We start from the raw sequence: 16,759 nt of genomic DNA, 5'->3' as shown, positions 1-16,759 counted from the left end.
AGGGTGTGTTCCTAGGACAACTTAACCGGAGGCTTCTAACTGGAGCAGCCGGGGAGCTGTCCAGCAGCAGCCGTAGGTTTCTTTTTCGGGATCTGGAGCCCAGGGAAGAAACGGGGACGACATCTTTCTTCAGCGGCTCCCCCCCCCCCCCGCCCATTTATTTCCATGCAGCTGCAGTCATGCTTCTGGCAACCCTGTTTGCTGCTGGAGAAACAGAAGGCTGCGGATCTTTTCTTTTCTTTTCGGGAAGGGGTGTGTGGAAGGACTGCTTCCAACATGGCCTTGAGTTGTCATCCCCTCCGAAACCCAGCAGGACTTAGCTCGGTCTCAGAATCTGTTTTCAGTTCCATGTTTCAGCCTTGACATATGCAGGACCTCGGGGAATGTAGAAAGTCTCTTTCCTTCCCCACGAAGTGACCACTAGCACCACTAACAGTTTGGTATTCTAGAAATGCAAATTGCTATGCAAGTAACTTCAGCTGCAGAATGTCATTTTAAGAATTTAGTTTGCTCTGATTCTCTCACAGCTTGACTACTGCATCTTGAACCTTCTCTTGTCAGAACTTCGCTTTCAACTTTATCCAAAACTTTGCTGTGAAAATTATTCACCTCCCTCAGTTGTCAGATAATAGGGTGACCTTCCTCAAATATTTATTCCATCCTCTTTCACGTCCAGTGAGTGGAATAAAGTCTTCATTCCTACATTGGAAGGTCCTCAGGTGTACATATGCAAGAGCTACAACATAATTTATCCCAAGTCATCAGTGACAAGATAATCACATTACCTCCTACCTAGCTAGGCTGCCTTCTGTTCCCACAGTGGCCAGTCGCATGCCTATAAGTTCAGAGCAAGACTTGAGCACTATAGTAACAGCACTGATCTATAGTGGATTTTTTTCAATAAATGTCAGGAGCCAGAGTCAGGTGTAGATCAGTGATTTAAAAAATGCAGGTGTCAGTGTTAACTATTTATTCAAACAAACCAAAACAGCACAGGCCTAGTGATTCCTGCAACTCTTCCCAGTATGTGGCAGTTGCGAGGAGTGAAGGTCTCCGCCTTCCCCCAGCTGCCTAAGCTTTTTCCCAAGCAATCAGAGACTGCATCTATGTGCAACCAATCTCTCCTCTGCTCTTTTCATTTCTCTGTGTGTTCTGGGAGACCAGGAAGGGAGCTGACCACAGCAGAAGGGGGAGACTTCCTGGATGCTTCAGCAGCCAGCCTCATCTCTGTCTCTTGGCCCTCCTCTCCAGTCTCTGAATCAGGACTGCTCTCTGCCTCAGTTTCTTCCTGCTCACTAAACCCTGTTGCCTCTTCAGCATCTGACACCTCCTCCTCCCAGTCTTCTCTCTCTGACCACTCATTGTTGTCTCACCATCAGTCCCCTGGCTCTGCACCTTCTTTTCCTGGGGGTTCCTTTGGGGGTTCCATAGCTGTTGCCTCCCACCACTCCTCTGCATCCAGCCAGTTCATAACAATAAAGGTAATAAATAATATTTAACATTTGTACAGCACTACCAAGTAGGGTGGCACTGTGGGTTAAACCACAGAGCCTAGGACTTGCCGATCAGAAGGTCAGCAGTTCGAATCCCTGCAACGGGGTGAGCTCCCGTCGCTCGGTCCCTGCTCCTGCCAACCTAGCAGTTCAAAAGCACGTCAAAGTGCAAGTAGATAAATAGGTACCACTCCAGCAGGAAGGTAAACGGCGTTTCCATGTCAGAAGCGGCTTTGTCATGCTGGCCACATGACCTGGAAGCTGTACGCCGGCTCCCTCGGCCAATAAAGCAAGATGAGCACCACAACCCCAGAGTTGGTCGCAACTGGACCTAATGGTCAGGGGTACCTTTACCTTTACCTTTACCAAGTATTCAAGTATTCACGTGCATTCTCGTGTTGTACTCCTTACAACAACCCTGTAAGGTAAGTCAATATTATCATCAATATGGCAGATGGGGGAAATGAGACTGAAAGAGAGCGGCTTGCCTAAGACCACCTAATGAGATCATTTAAGAAGTAAGACTGGAATCAGGGAATTGCTGATTTGTAGCTCAGTCACCAGTATGAAACACCACCTCTCTGTGTACACAAAATACAAAGAAGTCAACTGACCAGTTATGGGAATCAGTGGGATAAAAGCAGGAACACTGCTCATGTGGAGCTACTGATGCTTCTCCAAAGACCTTAATGTTGCGAAAGAGGAATCCAGACCTAAAGAGGGCTTCCATGCTTGAAGAACAGCAGCATATTTTGACTAGGAATCAACAGCGGACCACATGTTGTTTTCCGGTGCAACTTGTTCCAATTTCTTTCATCCCCAACCAGTTATTCTTCCCCATCCTTAATAAAGCACCTTTTTGGGTTTTTTGCAAAAAGTGTTGTGGGGTTAATAAATAGGGAAAGGTAGGCACTCTGGAACACTCACTCTCTGAAAACAACAATCAAAGCTTTTTTCTAATTCTTCTTACACCATCAGATACCACTAGAAGTAAGAGTGCTGACCTGGTGGGAAAGATTTGTGTGAAAGGCTGCACACATTCTGCTCTGCTTTTCACATGTGTGCCCCTGCGCTGTGAGAGATTTTACCAAACTGAATCACCGCCTCTCGCGGGGTTGAGTGCACATGTGAAGGGACATTGCAGAGCTCCTGGTTTAGAGCAGGCACTACTGTAATTCTCCAGAGAGTTGTGTCAGGGCTAGTAAAAGCCCGGGAGAAGCTTGCTTGCTGTTCAGAACAGCTGGGATCAGAATCATAACTCCCGTGAGAGATCTACTGCAGACTCCTGAGACACTGGAGGGAGAGAGGTTATCAGGGAGGAAAATGAGTGATTTACACCACACAGCTTTGCTTAAAGCAGCGCTCCAGTTAAGCAAGAGATTATGGAGCACAGAGCATTTTCACAGAGACTGTTATATGTGAGTGATATATAACCCTTTCTGGATTTACTTGCATCTTGGGGTACAGCAAAGAGGATAAGGACTATTTGTCACTGAAATAACAACAAAATACTTCCCCCATAAATATTCAAGGAAAGAGCTAACATCACTTGGCAAGTATATATACTAAGTGCATTTGCTGGAAATCTATATGGTGGCATTTTTTCCCCCTCCCAGAAATCTATAATGTCTCCATCAATAGGCCAACTCAATCATCAACTCTTGAGAAGTATGGAATATTTTTCTCTTTGAAATGCCCCAGATGCCTTGAAAGTATTTCACACTTGTTGCAGTTCAAACTGTTTGTCATTTAAAGGCATTTTTATGAGCTCCAGGAATAAGTCATCTTTAGGAGGGGTGACTCAGAAGTCTTAACAGAAGACTCTAGTAGAGTCAGGAGATTTACTGTATATCAAAGCTCTTTTCAAGGTGTAATGTGTAATGTGTGTTTTAATTAGGGGCCTACAAGATGGCATAGCTTCAAAAGAACCTATTTCCAGATCAGTGCAGTGTTTCCTTTGGACTCTCTTAGAGTTAAGCTTGAAGTGATCACCCACTTCTTGCTTATCCTTGTGCTCTTGGTAAGGAAATAGTCAGCCTTCAACACACAATCAGCCTTGACAAGAGTAGGCAAGGGCCCCTATAACTGGCACAACAGAGCTGGCTGAATACTGCTGTTTAGCACGAGATTCCAACTCAACATCAGGAAGAACTTTCTGGCAGTAAAAGCTGTTTGACAGTGGAACAGTCTCCCTCGGGAGGTTGTGGACTCTCCTTCCTTGGAGGTTTTTAAGCAGAGGTTGGATGGCCATCTGTCATGGATGCTTTAGTTAAGATTCCTACATTGCAGGAGCTCAGACTATAATTCTACCAACTCTACAATTCCATGATTCTTAAGGGGTGTTCTATCTTTTGTTTTATGGTAATATGAGAATAACTGGGAGCATTCTGGTAGTTATGCTATGACTTGAAAATGGTTATGCCCAGGGCTTTCTTTTCAGCTAGAACTCAACAGAACTCAGTTTCAACACCTCTCAGGTGGGCACTATTGCCATTATAAGAGAACAAGGGAGGTGTTCATGGTGAGTTCTGGTAGCTCTTTTTCTAGAAAAATAGCACTGGTTATGCCTGTTTGTTTACCTGTTTACTACATTTTTATTCCCCCTTGCTTCCAAAATGCTCAAGATGACGTACTCACTTCTCCCATGTCTCCTTTTATCCTCACAACAAGCTTTGTGTGGCAGGTTGGACTGAGAGACAGTGACTTACTTAAGGTCACCCAGTGAGTTTCATGGCTGAGTGGGGATTTGAACCCTGGCCTCCTACGGCCTAGTGTCCAACACTTTAGCTACCTCACCTCAGCTGGTGAAAACCATGAAGGAAAATTTCCAAAAACTTTTATCTCCAAGATACTCCCACTGAGGGGCTTACAGAGTGGTCTTTTCTCCCCTGAAGCAAAATAAACTGCACGTGCACATTCACACTCTGTGCAATCGATATGTACTTTATTCTGTTCTTTATTATCAGGTTTCTCCTCCTCCCCATAATCTGAATTGACTCATTAGCAGTTATTCTCTGCATTCTGGGAACATGCCCCAGCTGACTCTCTTTGGTTTTTATTTTATTTTTTAAAAGAAGCATTTCAGTACTAGCAGCTTTGTTTTCCCAGCCCTACAATTATGTCTCTTTTGCTTGTCACCGGATGGAAGCTCTGGAGGACAGGGTAGTTTAAAAAGCATCAAAACTAGTTAGTGCTGATTTTCTCCACAACACTTATTTAAATCTGGAGAGAGAGCACACAGAATAATACCTGCTCTCCATTACCTCTCTTCTATTTCACCTGTGACTACGTCCTTATTGACCTACAAATCACTAAATTAGGTACTAGAAAATCATCTTCCTCCAGCTCTAGGAAAGTAGGAATCAGCAGCCACCAAGTGATACTTCCCATTGTTGTTTCTATTAACTTTATACCTACTGCATCAAATCAAATTAATCTCCAGCTTTGCTATTATAAGGACTGCCATGTTTTTTCTCATTTCTGCTCTCTGGCTTACAAGGGTCCTATGTGTTCCAATTCATGCTAGAGACAAATTTAAGCAACTGCTAGCACGTGCATTTTCGGAGGGAGTTTGTCATTCTTTTTTCTTTTCTTTTTTCTTTTGTCCCAATGTGAACCAATGTTCTGCATTGGACACAATTTAACTTCAATCTGATAGGTTCACATATTGCCCTCTGAATCAACACCTGAACAGTGTCATAGGGCTTCCATTATGTCCTTTTCCTGCAGCAACTGTTTCTCTTCCACTCTGTTTTTTTTGGGGGGGTGGGGGGTTGCTTTAACATTCGCCCTAAAAAGAGTTATGTGAAACTTAAAAGCTACCTTTTGAAAGCTAAACTTTTAGTTGGTCCTAATAAAGGTATTGTGCTTCATTTGTACTGTTTCTATCTCTGAAGGGCAAACACAGTTGTACGTCAAGGAAAATATTGGGAATGAAGAATAAAAGAGAGAGAAGAAAATAGAATAGGAAGCGAACAGAATGATATAACATATTAGAGCTTTTTGACAAAAACTCAGTATGGAGACTGGAAGCTGCTTGAAGGAGGAAAGAAAACAACACATTTTTGATATTTCAGAAAATACCTGGGATATAGATGATGAATTGCAGGATGCACTACTAATGAAAATCTAGCATGAAGAGGCTTGAATACACAAAAGAAAGAATAACTTCAGTGGTGCCTTTGTACATCAGCTAGGACTGCTGCACTCCTGTTGCCTTGTGAATTGCCTGGGTATTCCTCTTAAAATGAAATGTGCATTATTTCAATAAATAAATAAACCACTTGCCTGGGGGCAAACCTTATTAAACTGAATGGGACTTGAATTCTAAATATGCAGAGGATGGCACTGCAATTCATCTGACATGGGCTTTATACAGGCATGCAGTCATTTCACCATATGCACAGAATGAACTGCAGGTCAGCAATCATATCTACAGGTTAGATATCGACAGAAGAGCATAAACTAAATTATCAGGAAGTAAAGATAATGGAAATAAATATATATATATTCTGAGTGGAGCACAAATACAATGCATAAGCCCAACAATCACCAAATATATCAGTTTTGGAAGGATCCAACAGTTTTCATTTTCCTACAGATAGCTGATGAACCTGGAGTTTATGTTGTAGAATTGGTTTTAATAAGCATCTCTTGGCATAACCAAAGTGGATTGAAACGGTATGTGGATTTTAGGATATGATGAAATGAAGAGTTCTTGAGGCCAGAATTTAAAGTGAGGATATTCTGGACCGGTAATTTCCAAGGTGCGGTATGTGTGCCCCCAGGAGTACACAAAAGGCTTTCAAAGGGTACATGGCAGAATTGCCGTATTTTTTGCTCTATAAGACTCACTTTTTCCCTCCTAAAAAGTAAGGGGAAATGTGTCTGCGTCTTATGTAGCGAATGCAGGCTGCGTAGCTATCACAGAAGCCAGAACAGCAAGAGGGATCACTGCTTTCACTGCACAGCGATCCCTCTTGCTGTTCTGGCTTCTGAGATTCAGAATTTTTTTTTTTCTTGTTTTCCTCCTCCAAAAACTAGGTGCGTCTTGTGGTCTGGTGCGTCTTATAGAGCGAAAAATACGGTATATATTAAAAAAAACTTTATCAAAGGGTTGTTGTTGTTGTTTACCTGCAAAAACAATTCAAAGATAAAATAGGGAAGGGGCATGTGATTATACTAAGTTTGGGGAAAACATTCAGTTGGTAGAGAACAATGCAGTGACTCGTATGCAGATAAAATTTAGACCAATAGTTCTCAACACCGGTCCTCAGGTATTGAGGCTGTGGAATTGCAAGATGATATGAGTGGTTGATGCAATGGCCTCCAAGCACCCTTTCAATCACTGCAAAACTCAATTAGCTCTTGGTTGCTCTGGGAAGCTGCTGATCCTAAAGCAAATTGCACAAAGACTAGAGAACAAGTAGTGCAAGTCTCACTCTGAAACTGCTGGGTTAGATGGGCCTTTGGCCTAATCCAGTAGGCTCTCCTTATGTCCTTGGTTATCAGATCTCAGCACATGAACAGAATACTTTGGGTTTATCAATTTCAGTAGTTAGCCCAAGAACCTGGAGCATGAAGCCTTTCAGGTCCAGGAGGATTGCCTGAAGTCAGCCTCCGAAATAGATGGAGCAGGAAAGCAGTAAATTGTCTGTAATACAGACAAAATGGTTGACATTATTGTCCTAGTAATATCCCAATCTTGCTATTAATAACGGATTTATGGCAGATCCTACTCAAGCATCTTTTAGTTTGCTTTTTCTTTGATGTTGCATTTCAAGCATTTTAGAGATGTTGTCAGTTTATTAAAGTATTTGGAGGCAAGGCCCAAATTTCATATATTGCAACTAACTTCACTGGCCCTATCCACCACCTACAAATATGTTTTGCTGTAAATTACTGGAACTGTTTCTGTTGATAGTCAGCATAATCAAACATTTGTAAGCAGGCTGTCTCTTCAATCTGTTCAGTTGATGCACTTTACCTGATCTTTCATTAAAGTAATCAAAACACTTGCTGTGCAGCATCTAATGAATGTTGCATGTATGATTAAGTACTTTCATTCATATTGCAAGTTTGATTTAATGTAAACTGCCTTTCAGACAGCCATTAGCTTAGCTCCTGTGTGAATTCGATTAATTGGCTGAATTCTTCCAGATGTCCATTAAGTATTACAGGAATTTCTATGTAAAAACAGCAGGGACTGCCTAGCAAAGAACTAAACAATGATATGTTATATTGCTGCCATGACTTACAAAAAGCTGGATTCATTTTCATTAATAAAACATCTGTACTCTTGCACAGCTATGCATCAAAATGCATTTATTTTATGTTTATGCCTCTTATGACTATAAATAGATGGTTAAACAGAAGCACAGTGTGTTCTAAAACATGACACATCATAGCCACCAAAATGCATTGGGGGGGGGTGGAGATAGATGTGTTAATACATAGAATGAGCATCTTAGAGCTGTACCAGGAAAGGCAGCTACTGCCAGCTTAAGACTATTTCACATAAGGTCTATTTTCAGGGAAACTGCAAAACATTCACCTCTTAAATGTTTGAAACATTTACTTGAATATGAGTTTATTTAGCATGCTCGAGAAACACACCCCTCTGGTATTTTTGCTACATAAAAGAGATCTTACAAAACAAGATAACTGGGAACTATTCTTTTCTTAAAACATTTCTTAAAACAATTAGTTTCATTTACATACATATCTGTCCCATATTTTTTCCATCATGGAGGTAGTCTTCCATCCAGGAACTGGCCACACCAGGCATCATCATCATCATCATCATCATACCTTTATTGTCATTGTACAACCTGTGTACAATGAAATTAAACAAGCCTCCCTCCCCCCCCCAACACTCAATCTCTTATCAAACAACACACCACCTCGCAAGTCAATTTCGCTATGTTATTTTTCATTCAGCAGCCTAACAGCCCACAGATAGAAGCTATTTTTTTAGCCTGTTGGTACGGCTGATTATGCTTCTATATCTCCTGTCCAAGGGTACACGATTAAAGAGGTGGTGGCCGGGGTGTGAGTCATCCCTGAGAATTTTTCTCACTCTCCTAAGGCAATGATCCCTTGCAATGTAATCTAGCGGACTCAAGGGACAGCCCATGATATCTTGTGCTGTGTTCACCACCCTCTGTAGAGACTTTCTGTCCGTGGCTGTCGGGCCAGCATACCACACTGTGATACAATATGAAAGGACACTTTCTATTGTGGACCGGTGAAAGGAGCCCATCAGTTTTTGTTTAACATTATTCTTTCGCAAGACCCTTACTTAGCTTCAGCAAGATGGTGGCCTCATGTGCCTTCAGACATATCCTGGGAATAAAAGTTCTTAATGATTGTGGGTTGCTCACTTGTTTCTGGATTCATTTATGTGGAGTTGTCACCTACAGTGGAAATGGACATTAGAAAAAGAGTAGTAGATGGCTTCGCATCAGAGAAAAAGTTTTTAAATTTTGTTGAGTTATTTATTTATATCTCACTCTTTTACGTAATTTACCCTGAGTGGCTTTATAGCATAGCCATAACATTATACAATATAATCATCAAATTCCAACTAACAAACGCTTCTCTTAAAAATATGGAAAAAATATAATGCAACCCACACTAAAAATGTAAGAGGAAATTAAAGATGTCACATTGGCAGCAATGAAACTAGGGGGTTGCATGTTAGAAGCCTGTTCAAACAGGGACATGTTCAGTTGCAAATGGAAAAGACAGAAAGAGAGAGCTTGGTGGATTTTGAATGGCAAAGTGTTCCAGGGCTGCAGGGCTGCTCCCTCTCTTGTCTTCATCTGAGGAACGTCCCAATACATTACCCAGAGCAAAGCTTGTGGAGTTGCTCTTAACTCCCAGTCAGGCCTTTATAGATGCAAGCAGCTCCCAAAGCAGGGATTGCTAACTCGTTGGCCTTCTAGATGTTATTGGACCCCAACTTCCATCAATGGTCAGGGATGGTGGGACTTTTAGTCCAGTAACATCTGGAGTGCCACAAGTTAGCCATGCCTGCTTTAGGGCATCAATAGTTGCTGGGCTGGAATCATACTTTGGATTGAATGTGGAAGCAAAGAAGAAGCCAGTGGAGCTTCTCCCCTTCATTCCCCCTGTCCCTACTGCCAAGAAAAGAAGCCCTGCATTTAAAAATGGGGATGGAGGGCAAAACACCAACACCAGCACCAGTGGGGGCAGTAACAGAGGGAGCTTGGGGTGATCTAGACCTTCCCCTTACCACCTCATGCCACTGCTGATATAATAATAATAATAATAATAATAATAATAATAATAATAATAATAATTTATTTATTTATACCCCGCCCATCTGGCTGGGCTTCCCCAGCCACACTGGGCGGCTTCCAAAAAAAAGTTAAAATACTGTAATACATCAAATATTAAAAGCTTCCCTAAACAGGGCTGCCTTCAGATGTCTTCTAAAAGTCTGGTAGTTGTTCTTCTCTTTGAGATCTGGTGGGAGGGCGTTCCACAGGGAGGGCGCCACTACCGAGAAGGCCCTCTGCCTGGTTCCCTGTAACTTGGCTTCTCGCAGTGAGGGAACCGCCAGAAGGCCCTCGGCGCTGGACCTCAGTGTCCGGGTAGAACGATGGGGGTGGAGACGCTCCTTCAGATATACTGGACTGAGGCCATTTAGGGCTTTAAAGGTCAGCACCAACACTTTGAATTGTGATGGTGAAGAGGGGAACAAAGAGGAGAAAGATGTGAGGTGGGCAGCAGTAACAGAAGAGGACAGTTGTTAGGGAGCTGCCCTGCCCTGCCTGTTCCTCTGAGGTTCATTTGGGTCAGTTGTCCACTGGCCTGGATTGTCCACCTGCTGTTCTGTCATCATGCAACAGTTCACAGGGTTGCCTATTGGTGGCTACACAAACTGCAGAATGACAACATCCCTACAATTTTATTATATACCAAGATTAATGAAGCTTGCACATGAGAATTTCCTGCTATACTATGCCCCATGTTAACCAACGGAGGGGATGCCATGTGCATTTCCAAAGTGTATTGGGCCAGCCTTTACATTGAGCCTCTGTAACAAGGCACACGTCTGGATGTGCTGCAAGCTCTTAGGATAATAAGATTGTCTTGTGTAATTTATTTTCTGCTTAATGTATCTCCCATTTTTCTTCTTCCCTTCCCGTTTCTTCTTACTTTTATCATACTCTCAGTTGCACACCTGTTATACACACAAATATAATGTGTGCGTGAGTGCGTGCACATGTGTGTAATTTGGTAAAGTTCAATGCTATTTCCATTAAGGAGCAACAAACTTCTCTATAAAAATGTAAACAATGCAGGAAGAGTAATAATGCAGCAGTGTATTCTGAGTCATTGTGATAAATGCTCTTGTAACTTAGCAAACAGCCAAGCCTGTAAAATGAATGCATTTAAGGAAACATATAACAACAGTCTATGCACTGCTTCACTAAATGCTCTTTAAAAATGTGAGTTTTTAAGGTTATGCCTAGTGAATTGCTAGTAGGTTGATACTTTGTGTCAAAGCATTAGTCTGAAAAGCTGATGTTTGAGATGAGAATGCCTCTCTATGTAGAAGGTTAAGCCTCAAATCAGAAGGTCAGCTTGTAGCATTATGAATTGCTATATTCAGTAATGCACCTGGATAAAAAGCCTTTTTTAGATTTCTTACATTTTTAGAAATAAAACTCATGCATTGTCATAAAACTGCAGTTTTTAAAATGAAAAGAGAATTGGGCAAGCCAAACAGTTGGTAATTTGTAATGTATAACAGTTTTCACTTTCATTGAAACATGGCAAACATGGACAAATGACAACTTCTTTTGAAGCCCGAGGTACTGAAAAATTAAATCAGCAGGCTTTGTTATTGATGTTGTTTCTAGCACGAACGTTTTGAAATCCTTCCCTTTCATGTGAATTTTAGAAATAAACGGGATTGTAGGTTGAATCATTTTAGCGATTAATTCCTCTAACAGATTCATATCCAGTCCTCTGGTGTTTTCCCTCCATGTCACTTTTGCCCCCTAAAAACTGGCTATAGGGCCTTTTGCAGGATAAAGAACACAAGAAGAGCCTGTTGAATCTGCCAGTGGCTCGTTTGGTCCAGCATCCTATTCTCACAGGGGCCAAGCAAATGCCTATGCCATGGGAAGCCCACAAGGAGGACCGGAGAACAACATTACTCTCCCCACCTGCAGTTTCCAGTAACTAGTATTCAAAGCATATGGCCTCCAATAGTGGAGGGAGACTAATAGCCCTCAGAGTTAGTAGGCACTGATAGAGTTATCCTCTTCTAAATTGTCTAATCCTCTTCTAAAGCCATCTAAGAAAGACTCATCACTGGATTTGGAAGAACCACCAATGACCCTCTTCAAAGTGGCAAGAGATAAAGGGAGCAAATCAAATGGGCAAAGAGATCTCTCACCTGTGCAAATATTGGGGGGGGGGGAGACGTAAGTGGGTGGACTCTGAAAGATCCACACACCAATTTTAACCTGCAAGATTAAATCTGCAAGATCCACACACCAATTTTCTTCAGTTGTCAGCAAATTATGGGCTTCCCTTTAGCCTTCTAAAATTTATAGTTAAGAAGGCCATCACAAAAGGTAAAGTTGAGTGAGTACCCTCTAGCTACCTCCCTACCCTGTCACACCCCACTATACTAATCTCTCTCTCTCTCTCTCTCTCTCTCTCTCTCTCTCTCACACACACACACACACACACACACACACACACTGTAAACTACCTAGGAGAAGTGAGTAAACTGACAGTGCCTCCTTCTTTCATGTTCTCTGTTCTGCTCAGGGGACTTGGGAAAGAATAGGTTCTCTCACTTTATGCTGGACAGCCAGGAAGCATGGAACAGACTTGTGGTGTCTCTAATTTTCCCGAGAGCCTTATGTGGTGCAAGGGGAAAGGCAGTGAGGTCAGCTTAATTGGGCTCTTACAGGTCTCCGGGTCCTGGCATTTGTCCAAATGAGCCAACCTCTGGCACTAGTCATGATGATGTCCACTTCATTCCCTTCTTAAAAAAAAAAGGTGATTAATAGATCTCTGTTGAGGGGAAACAACCATTTACTGTAACTAGGCTTGTGGAGATGTGGGAAATTTTTGACCAGTCTATAACTTCCCTTTTTTCAGTGCTTTTTTTCTGGGGGTACTCAAGGGTATGCAGTACCAGCACTTTTTTTCTAGAAGAAAAGCACTGCTTTTTTACATAAGATATTGGAGCTGTTAGTTCTTTCAACATTTTGGGCGTTCCTGGATGAAGATGATTTATCTTTATCTATTTCAGCTGAGCTTTATGCCTCTCCCTGAGATGCCAGTACAAGATATTATGGGAACTGTATGGCTGCCACTGAAAGCGTTACACTCCCATCATCAACATAATTATAGACATAATCTACCAGGACGTGGGTGGCACTGTGGTCTAAACCACTGAGCCTAGGGCTTGCTGATCAGAAGGTCGGCGGTTCGAATCCCCGTGACGGGGTGAGCTTCCGTTGCTCGGTCCCTGCTCCTGCCAACCTAGCGGTTTGAAAACACATCAAAGTGCAAGTAGATAAATAGGTACCGCTCCGACGGGAAGGTAAACGGCATTTCCGTGCTCTGCTCTGGTTTCGCCAGAAGTGGCTTAGTCATGCTGGCCACATGACCCAGAAAAACTGTCTGTGGACAAACGTCGGCTCCCTCAGCCAGTAAAGCGAGATGAGTGCCGCAACCCGCAAGTCATTCGCGAGTGGTTTTAACTGTCAGGGGTCCTTTACCTTTTTTTAAAAAAACATTCTACCAGAAAGCATCAGGCCCATCAAAATATTTCATTGTAAGGCCTACTGGAATAAAAAGGTCTTCACTGTCTTCCTGAGGGATCATGGACTAGCTATGAGATATGTTCCCTCATAGGTGGTGGGGGAGGTTTATTCTGCATTTACATTTCAAGACTACCCTGTCAAAGAGATTGTGGCAAATGAAAGATTTATCTTATTAAAATAAAACTCAAAAAATTAGCCAGGGGTGGGGGAACCTCCAGGTGTTACTGGAAGAAAGCTCCCATCATCCCTAACCATTACTAACCAGGGATTGTGGGAACTGTAGTCCGACAACATCAGGATGCTACAGTCCCATCCATCTGTTCCTTCAGCACCATCACCCTTGCCCTAAACCAGGGTTTCCCAAACTTGGGTCTCCAGCTGCTTTTGGCCTACAACTCCCATCATCCCTAGCTAAGAAGACCAGTGGTCAGGGATGATGTGAATTGTAGTCCAAAAACACCTGGAAGCTCAAGTTTGGGAAACCCTTCCCTAAACCCTCAGTTCATTTCATGCCAAATCACACAGGTCTTAGAAGGCTTACAAAAGAGGTTTGAGAAAGCTTTCAGGAGATCTTTCTCCCCAGTCTTGGCCCCTTGCCAGCTGTCAGCAAAACCCACCTGAGACTATTATGATAAAACAAACAAATGTAGGTGCCTGTTAGACACGGTTCATTCTCCCCATAAACTAGCTGATAGAGGTATAGGAAACAGAAAGAAGACCTCTAAGGTTGACAACTTTGGCTGTTCCTATTGGATAACTGTGGGAAAGTAACCTGAAATGTGGAGGAAGTTAAAACTGTGTCACACTTGATGCAGCAGCCATGCTGTTTACATCAGTGTTACACCAGTGTCAAGTCATGACAACATGAAGTGTCAAAGCCAGTAGCACATCCCTGAATTCAAGGATACTTAGAGAGAGCCTCAATTGACCATGGCAGCTCATAAGAGTATACATTCCATCTTTATGGATATGCATCTAGCCAACACATTTTACATGTGGTGCGATCAAAGCAAAGATGTTCCTGTATAAAGTAAGAATTAGGGCAGTCAGTCTACTCCTTTGTGTTTGTAAGTCACAGGAACATTAACCACTCCAGGTGAAGGTGTTGCAGGACCCCCCCCCAATCATTTAGTAATCATTTAGTTTGTACAAACTCAACACACACATACACACAACATACGTGATGTTTTTGTTATAAATTCATAGAAAAGCATCAGATCTACACTGTTCCACTTTTATTTTGCTCCATGAAGGAAGGACTATCAAAAGAGGATGGTTTGATACAGGACAGCCATAATCCCTTGAGCATACCAACACATACGCAGTGGCCCTACCCAGTTGGCATGCCAACCTTGATGGTCCTAGGCAGAAGACCATCAAGGACACAAAGAACTTGCATATGGGAGTGGATTCAACACGGACTGGAACAAAGGACAATGATCAGCTCTTCCCTCTGGGGGCAGGAAATTGCCAGCTCCCCCTTGTCCTCTGGAAAATACTCATGGGGGAGAGGAGGGACCAGCCAGGTGACAAGATACTCAGGTTACCTCCAGCAACCCCTCCTTTTTGTGATGTATCAATGATGTAGTCATGATGGAGTTGTGATGTAGTTCTAGGGGTATAGCTTGGGGGATTAGTAGCTAATAAAAGTTGTTCAGGGCTTCCATCTTGTTTCACCTGGTGGCAGGTGGGAGTCCTGTCGCGACAGTCTTCAGTAAAGACCAAGCCTACTGGCTGCTGTTTTGCTCTGGTGTTCCTGGCTGGTGTCCTTGTTTTTTGTCCAAGGGAGCCCTCAGATTTCTCCGTTAACAAAGGAACCAGGTAATGATTATAGACATAATTTTCTCTAAAGGAGTTGTGTTGTGTTTTTTAAGAATCCTTCTTCAGTAATTCCAGAACCCCCTATGCCACCTCTACAGTAATCTACCTTACAAATGAGAAAGTTGCGATTATAATTTGTCATTATTATAAATATAGGATGATGGGAACTATGTGCATCATACAGAAATTTTTAGAAATGTCATTGATTTTTTTTTTGAAAAGGCCCTACATCTGCAAATAGGAAAAGGACAAAGGTTTGGATGGATGACTAGGGGGGTGGAGTAAGCAATTCAGGGTGGAAAAAGGGAAGCGTTTTTGAGAGATAGATAGATAGAAGGTGGAAATATAACAAAGTGGTTTACAGGAGGGGAAGGTCAAAAGACAAGTATAATTAGTGATTCAAAGATAGCACAGTACTTAAAAGGAAGTAGTTAGAAGAAGCATTAATGGTTTTTACTACTACTGTAAAAGGGCAGGAAGGTTTTCCTTTCGTAAGTGGAAATGAGTAACGTCAGTGGGCAAAATATAAAAGCTGTAGTTGTTAAAAACAAAAACAAAAAACCTGAAGCAGAAATTTAAGCGCAGTACTTTTGACTGAGCACACCAAATACTATGGAGCTTTAAGTTTTAGTGGGACATGTTTCACATTTTATTTGTGGCCACAGAACATAAAGATGTAGGCATTACAAATAAAAGTGACTTTTGAAAGTGTGGCCTATTATGCCTTTCCATTACTGTAGTTGTTTTTCAAAGAACCAGGCAGGAAATAATGATTTTAGACTATCCTGTCCATGAATATATTTATATTGTTCCACAGCACACGACCCCAAACAATGAGAGGTGTTCCGGGGCACTTACCCAGGTTTCATGTTTCTTTTGGAATGAGGGACAGGTGGGATACATAATATATATGGTTTATTTACACATATTTACAACCTGAGCCTACGATGAAGGGCTTCACAGCATTAACACCCCAAAAGGGTCCTGCTTCTTCCATAGCCACAGACTTGGATTCCATAAAAAATCAGGCATGGCTCTCTCTCTTCCTTCCCAGCCTCCTGCTGCCTTGCTTCCAGCTTACATAACTCAACTCTCAACTCTTGGCTATCCCAAGAATTTTGAATCCTTGCTTAGATTTTAACACTTTCTGGATATAGAAATTAGAAGGCATGCAGCCAACTGCCCCAGACAACCTCATAACAGTATGTTATACAGTGGTACCTCAGGTTAAGTACTTAATTCATTCCAGAGGTCTGTACTTAACCTGAAGCACCACTTTAGCTAATGGGGCCTCCTGCTGCCGCTGCGCCGCTGGAGCACGATTTCTGTTCTCATCCTGAAGCAAAGTTCTTAACCTGAGGTAATTTTTCTGGGTTAGCGGCGTCTGTAACCTGAAGTGTATGTAACCTGAAGCGTATGTAACCCGAGGTACCACTGTACAGTGGTACCTTGGTTTACAGCCATAATCCATTCCGGAGGTCCGGTTGTAAACCAAAACAGGTTGTAACCCAGGCTGCGCTTTCGCCAATGGGGCCTCCCCCCCAAAAAAATAGGTTGTAAACCAAAAAAAGGGACATGCACTTCCACATTTGACGTGGTTGTAATCCAAAATGGTTGTAATCC

The sequence above is a fragment of the Podarcis filfolensis genome (assembly GCF_964270895.1).
Source record: "Podarcis filfolensis genome assembly, chromosome: 1".
Classification (NCBI taxonomy): domain Eukaryota; kingdom Metazoa; phylum Chordata; class Lepidosauria; order Squamata; family Lacertidae; genus Podarcis; species Podarcis filfolensis.
Note: the sequence above shows the minus strand (reverse complement) of the source record.